The sequence below is a fragment of the Lygodium microphyllum genome, chromosome 13 (genome assembly GCF_053477565.2).
Source record: "Lygodium microphyllum isolate KBCC chromosome 13, Lygodium_microphyllum_v1.1.10, whole genome shotgun sequence".
NCBI classification, from domain to species: Eukaryota; Viridiplantae; Streptophyta; class Polypodiopsida; order Schizaeales; family Lygodiaceae; genus Lygodium; species Lygodium microphyllum.
The window spans coordinates 102,346,248-102,354,188 of record NC_141147.1 but is presented as its reverse complement, the minus strand read 5'-3'; positions in this window follow the sequence as shown (position 1 = coordinate 102,354,188).

Genomic DNA, 7,941 nt, shown 5'->3' with positions numbered 1-7,941 from the left:
GGGCCAATTGCGACATGGGTGTCCGAAAGCAAACACCTTGGAGCTCGTCATGTCACAAGAAAAAAGGAATATGTTGAGAATTTTGCTTAGGTGTCACTCATTGACTTGTGAAAAAAGTGTTACAATACTCGGTTTCAATTGTACCCTTACCTCCCAAATTTCAACTTTTTAAAATTATATAAGATATTTTAAAAATTAAAAAATTGATATTGGACTGGTTTAATTTATCTTGACATCCCCCACATGCTAATATATTCGATCCCTGTATATTGTAGAATGGCGTCCGGGCCCACCAAAGTTTGGGGTGGGCTAGACCCCTCAACACAATCCTTTACCACTAACATATCCAAAGAAGTATGAAGACTAATCAAACATTTTAGTATTTATATAGGTAGGCAAGCCCGTGGGGTGCACCTATAAAAAATCATTTATATAACGTACATTCAAAGGGTATTAAGAAATATCATTTCTTTACATGCTATAAGGCCATAAAATGACCCCTTTTACTTTACTAAACTTACAAGCCTTTTTCAAATTATAATTAAAAAGCCCCTTTTGTAAATATAATCATATAAATTTTACTAAATAGAATACTCTTTCCTTTGAACTTACGCACTATCTTACATGTTCTACAAGGTGGACTCCCTAGGCAAATAAGTATCACCATAGTGCTCTTGACCGTCGCCCTAGTTTGAAATTATAGGTCTAAATTGTATAGACAAGCTATTTGAAACAAAGGTCAACGTGCAGATTAAGGGATCTAACATGGCCAACAATAATCAACAACTAGAAGCAAGTGCTTAATCAAACAAAGTGGACGGGACAAGGGAGAGGCAACCCCTCTCTTCTCCTATTTATATGGACCATGCATGAAGCATATGAAGCCCATTACCTCCCTTTGTCACCCACTATGGTGGTTTTTGCCATTTAAGGAAAAGAGGGATTGATTTTTGACCATGAAGCAGTCAAGAAGTCCTTGTAGACTTGCAAGAGAATCATGATAGATTGTTCCTCTGCCTCAAGCAAGTTGGGATTATCATATGCAAACATCTACATAAGGAAGGGTTCCCCATTTGGCAATTTGATCCCTTAGCTTAAAGAACCCTCTACTTTCCCATAAAATGCCCTAAGTAGGAGTTTGGTAGGTATAAAATAGAGAAGAGTGTCAATTACATGTTTATGAGCAAGAGATGTTGGCAATATTGCATGCTATTAAAAAGTGGCATCATTACATCTATGGCAACCATTTCAAGGTCAAAAGTGATCATCGTGTGTTGAAATACTTCCTCTCGTAACCAAATTTGTCTCCCAAGCAGCAAAGGTGGTTAGCTACTCTTCAAGGATATGACTTTGAGATAGCTTATATGGCTAGAAAAGACAATGTGGTAGCGGATGCCTTGTCAAGAATGTGGGCATGTTCCAAGTAGACACCCTTACCTCGCTAATCACCCAAGCTCAAATCCTTTGGATAGGAATGTGTTGATATACACCTCCATTATGGCGCATGGCAAAGAAGAGATTTACCATTTTGCAAAATCCCTCTCCAAATCATAAAACTTCTAGCACCTTTATCATGAAGTCCCATGAGACTCTATCGTATGCCTTCCCAAAGTCTATACTTATCATCAAAACATAATTTTCCTCTTGGTCCAATGCAAAATCAATCAAGGACACCAAGTTTAAGGATGGGGTCTTGGATTTTCCTACCATAGAGGAAGCCATCTATGCATCCACGTTCCCATCCCAAATTCTTCGCCTCCACCTCTACTGTGACTCATACCCTTTGACGGTCTTGGGCACCTCCATGACCTTGTCTTCCCAGTAGTCATGTGCCTGTGTCCCCCATAGCATTGGATTCTTCTCTTTTTTTACACTCCACCAATCCCCAAGCCTTTTGCCCATCCTTATCACTTCCTCTACCACTTTAGGGGATAATACTCGGCTCAGTGTGGGTGGGTATTAGAAGGTAAATTTGAAGGGCTTGCACTTGTCTTCCCACTATTCCCATGCTGCAAATTCCAGGTTCCAGTTTGACAAGAAAGCATTCCTCTTTTTGCGGGATGGAAGCTTTCGAAATTGCTAGGGGTCGTGCCCTTAGTCTTCTTCATTCTTGTTCGAGCATCCTCTTCCTCCTTTTCATGACCTCTACTTTTCTTTCTGCAGTTGCGTCTCTAGCGGCACTTCTTGCTGAGCTTCCCATCTTGGAGAGGGTGGTTGGGGGACTTGTTCCTTGTCTTGTTGCCTCACTTCAAAATCTTTCACCACTTCAGGTAGTGGCACCCTGCATCTCTTCTTCTCTCACTAGCTCTTGTGGTCCCTACTTTGCATACCCTAGCCATTCCATCTCTTGGACTATTAGTCCTGCCCTTAGCAAGTACTTCATTTGCTCTTGTGGGCTTAGGTTTGGTTTTGCTTCGTAAGCTTGGACACACATGTCGTGGCTTATGGCCTTGCGGGTAATGTCCAACTTCTTTTGCAATGTTTCAATGGCCTCCTCCTCTTATGGATCCTTGACATCTAAGATGGTGCTGAGGAAGGCACATTGCTGGGCTTCCATGCTCATATTTATCGCCTTTGCGCCCTACTCTCTTTCAACACCTTATTCTCTTTAGCATGGGCTAGACGGCTTGCTAGTTCTCTCACTCTTCCCTCACTTTTGGCGACCCATTCTTCTGCTCTTTGCTTCATTTCCTCTAGATTTTCATTCTTCCTTCGTGCTAAGGCAACCATCCTCTTGGTTCCAGCTCTCCCCACCTCTGGGTTGCTTCTTCTTTCTCCTTCTCCATGTGCTCAATTTTCCTCTCTAGTCTTCCCTACTCTTCCAGCTCCACCAATAACCTATATTCCATTTTCTCCATGTCTCTTTGGTGCCCTTCCTCTCTCTGGGATTTTTCTGTGTCCAATACCTCAAGTTCCTTCGTTGCTTTCTCTATCCTCTTCAACTGCTCTCTCAACTCTCCATGTTGCATGAGGATGAGCTTGTACTCCCTTTGCAACCCTATTAGTTCCTATCGTTCTTCTTCAAGCCTTCCTTGCCAATTTTCTTCTTCTTTCTTTCTAGCCTTGAGTTCTTCCTTCATCTCGTAGATTTCTCTTTGGTATCCTACTACCCAGTGAGTCATTTCCAACTAGAAGGCTGCCAACGCTTCTCTTTCAGATTTCGATTCAGATACCGTTGTTTTCTTCTTCGCCTTTGCCCTATCCACTTATGCGAGAAGCTCTTTGACATACTCATCATAGCCCATGAACGGCGACGGTGCTATTGGTATGGTCATTGTAGATGCCTCTATTCTCTGCCTCTTGGGGTCTTGCCTGGATTCAGCATCTACAGCTACTACTACCGGTCTCTTTGTCCCAATCATTAAAGCTCCCCACTCAAATTCAGGGCTATTTCTTGCACCTTGTTCACTAGGTATTGCACCCAGGCCATGAGGTTGCTTGCATCCACTGTGCTGGTGATGCCTTGGGTGGTTGTGGGAGTTATAGATTGGGGGACTAGAGCAAGCGAGATTGGATACAACATGCCCTTGCCTTTTCCTTCTTCCATCGGTGATGGTTTGATCTTTGGCACTTTTGTGCTGGTACTTGGGCCTTCTTCCCTTGGAGGACTCATCGTGGCTAACTCCTCATTTGTGGGCTGTTCCACTGACATGCAAATGGCTCAAGCTAAATCTTACTCTTCCTTCTTTAGTATTTCTTCCACCTCTACTTCTGCCTTCCTCCTTCTTTCTTCTTTCGGCCTCCTTAACTTTGCCTCCTGCACCCTCTGTAATTAAGATTTTTCTTCCTTTGTCATTCTTTCCCTAGTCTCTTGTCACTTTCGAGGGGTCATCTTCTCTGGCCTCCTATGCCCTCCTTGGCCGCTAGATGGTACCTCTGGATCTCTGCCCTCACTCACCGTCCTCTCACACTTGATTGCTCCTGCTCCTAGGGTGGCAACCTTTCAGGTGTCTCCCCCACTTCCTCTTCACCTTGCACCTCTCCCACAACCTCTTGGATCATGGCCGTCAACAACCCACCAAACCCTATGATGGATGCTTTTGATGACGATTTATTTCTTGCTGCCCCTGCTATGGAAGCCGGAGACTCCCCACCCGCTAGTCTTGTCCTTGTGGATAGTGCCTTTGCCAAATCTTTGATGGTTTTTTGTACATAGCCATTCCAATTCACCTCATCCAGGGACTTGGCTACAAGGCTCTCTATTAGGGGCACTCCAATTCTACTCATCAAGGCATTGTACCTTTGGCTAGAGAACAAGGTGTGGATCACCTTTGCCTGCAACCTGATTTCAAGATCCGGGATGTCCACTAGGCTAATACCGTCATTGGTGTGGACTAGGGCTTTGTCTATCCCTAGCATGCCCTAGACGTCCCTCTTAGGTCACCTCTCAACCTTTTTGACTAGGCCAAATGCTTTTTCCACCACTTGCGAACTCAATTCCACCTTGACTCTGCAAGGTTCTTCTCCTCGTTGCATTGTTATGATGTTGTGGTTCCTATTGGCATCAAAGGTTCGTAGGAACTCTGCACACATGTTGTAGTCTACAGCTTGTCCACTGACTTTCTCCACATACTTTCCTAGGTTGCACTAGTCAACAAGCACCTTCATGGTCGATTCTTCCCCATGACCAAGTCATCCAAGTTCATGATGTTTCTAAACTTGAATCGGTTGAAGGCCCTGATCTCCGCCATTAGGCCATACTTTTTCTATTCTTCTTCTATGAATGGAAGCTTGTATTTGTCTTGGCCCGCCATCGTAGGTTCTTATCACAATACCACAACTTATCATAAGTTTTCTTGAGATAACTCTTGCAAAACAATAAGCTGATAATGATTGTAAGCTATGGAGAGGTGAAATTCTTAAGTACAAAATAAAGACTTCAGCTTCAAGCAATCCATCCAAAAGAAATTATGATAATTTCCTCAATCATAAGTTAGTTTCTATTCCTTTAAAAATTGGTTGAAGTTCGAGACATGTTTTACTTTCCACCTTACCCCCCCCCCCCCCCCCCCCCCGGAAGGATATAAATCATTCCTAGGATTGGAGAATGAAGGGTTAAGGTTATTAAGCTCAAGTTTGCGATGCTTTACTATTGCAATAGCCAGGTGTAGAAATGTGGGTCATACTCCAAGGGAGAATGACGGTCCATGTCGTAAGGTCTAATACCTACGTGTGTGATGTAGATCAGGACATCACTTAGAAAGTCACCGATGTTGATCCTGTTGGCAATGTGTAGCTCTTCCTCTCGATAAGGACTTAATTTAAATAGGGGTGGGCCATGTTATGATCTTCTAAGGGTCAATTGCGAGTGATGGCCAATACTCTAAAGGAGGTAAGAGCCACATAAGTTGGGTCATACTCAAAGGTTTTGAGGGTGCATCTCTACTCAACATTGGTCATAATCGGGCAGCCCTCTTGTTCCCATTGAAAACAAAGAGCGTACCATTTTTGTAGAAAGGAGGAGTCAATGATGGCCAACCTTTTAAGTTCTTCTAACTCCCGGTTTGTGGCAAAGACTTTTCTCTTGCTATAAGAGATGATTAGCCTTTGTCTATGGGCTTGCTCACAAGAAATCTCGATGGTGATCAATTCCTCAGCTACCATGGGGACTTTAACAAACATGAACTCAGATTCTTTCAAAGTACATGGCATCATGCATATTTTGATCTTTTGATGGGGCTTTTACTTCATAAAGCTTTAATGAGTTCGTCTGTAGCAAAATTTAGGGTCATGTTACTCTGGGTATATGATTTCCTTTGGGTATGGAATAGTTAATTTCAAAGGAAGTTGATATAATGTGGTAATGTTCAAGTCACCTTCCAAATCTCTTAGGGATATACTAGATCAAACTCAATAAGGTGGATCAACTGAAAAGGTAACAACAAATTTCTTGGCTCAAGGAGTATGATAATGTATTTCCTAAAGAATTGATTAAGCTACCCCTAGTCTAAAAGTTGACCATAAGATCTAACTTGTGCCTAGAGTTGAGATAGTAGTAAAGAGACAATATGTGATGTCCATAACCAAATCAATAAAGACAAAAGAGTACCTAAGGCAATTGCTAGAGCAATGTCTCATCTGTCCTAACAACTCATCTTAGGGTGCTCCTATCCTCTTCAAAATGTCAGGACCAAAAATGGGCCCGGACACTGGCTCTAGGGCTCTAGTCAGCGAGCCTCCTAAACTCACCTAAACAACCCCACATCCTCGTGGCTAGGAGCATCTAGACAGTGTGAACTCATTTGACCAAAGAATACAATTGTAGATATTATTTCTAAATCATAGTCTAACTGGTTGCCCTTCCCAACTCCAAGAAATTGGAGTACCCAAACATAATGATATCTAGCACCTCGTAACACAAACAAACAGAGATTTCCCCAGCTTATTACTATGGCTCCACTATGACTCTCCTACACCCCAAGGATAATCCCTATGCCAACATCCTTTCATTAGGATGCATTCTAATGAAATAAGTTTTCCCTATGGCCTCTACCTGTCATAAGCTCAAGCCTTATGAGAAGAATTGTGTTGATTGAAGCACTACAAGAATTTACTTTTTGAAATCAAATATTGTCCAAGGAAGAAGAATGCGGTAATTGATGTTGTTGTTAGGGGTAAAGGTACATGTGCCTACGACACCCATGTATTACTACATTGATAGTACCCACACACATGTATACTTCTGCAAGTGGTGGGTGCCCATCACTGTCACTTCATTCTTTATTCTTTTAGTGACATTTGAATAAGGGAAGGCCGGTCACACAATGTGACTATTGGAGTTCCCGCATCCTGTGTCTCCTTGCTCTTGCTCTCTTGCTTCTTCCACCATAGCTCTTTCTTCCACTCACAAGCTTCCACTTGGGGCTTCCTTCCTTCAACTAGTATTAGAGCTGAGATTGAGGAGCTATTTCCTTCAGTTTACTTTAGCCCAATTCACCTTTAATGGTATGCATTTGATCTTCCCTCATTTCCAGCTTGCTCATATCCCCTAAGGCTTGCTCTAGGGTTGCATTGGGCCTTGTTCATTAGTGTTTGAGCCCTCAAACTAGTCAAGATAATTAGTAATAGGAACACACAACAAGTCACACCTATAGTGCTACCATCTTCTCTGAGACCTACTACACTTTTTCTCCAACTCATATGTGGCATCTTGTACTCTTGAACACTCAGAGAAACCTTTGACACACTTGTTGGCATTGGCCACTTGGGTTTTGGAGCTCTCAACCTCCATTACTTCCTGTAATATATAGCAAACCTATTGTAATACATGTTTGAATAGTGTTTTGTCAATCATTGGAGCTCACTTCAATCTCTACTAATGCCCATATGCATATGCATTGATGTTGGGATGTTTAGAAAATGTCTTAAGGTGCTGATGGTTGGATTTGAGCTTGCATTAGCTTAGTTTTAGTAGCCTATTGCTCTTGGATGTCATTTAGGTGCTTCATATCAATGTCTTGATGCTTAGCATTGGTTTATGCATTTGAATATGCTATTGAAAGCTTTTGAGTTTTGACTTTGCCTTGGTGACATTTGTCTTATTTGTGGCTCCATATCTTTGTTACCAAGCTTATGCCTTTGATTTTATGCAATTATGGGCTTGAAGAATCTATTAGGTTTTATACTCATGGCTTATGCTTCATGTATCTTGGATACTTGGATGTCATGTCCTTGATGTATTGAGCTAGCATTGCTCATTTGGCATTCACTTTTGTACCAGTGGGAGTTACTTGCACTACTTGGAAATTTTACATTTGACCAAAGCATTGGGTTTATGTAATTGAGCTTACTTCATTGATGAGGCTATGGGACTTGCTTAGTTATGATCATGCTCTTTGGATGCTATTTGGATGCAATTGTTGGCTAGTGGGCTGATTTGATTCATGCTTTGAGTCAACACCTATCTCTATCAGCAGTGATGTTTTCATCGAGCTTGGCTTT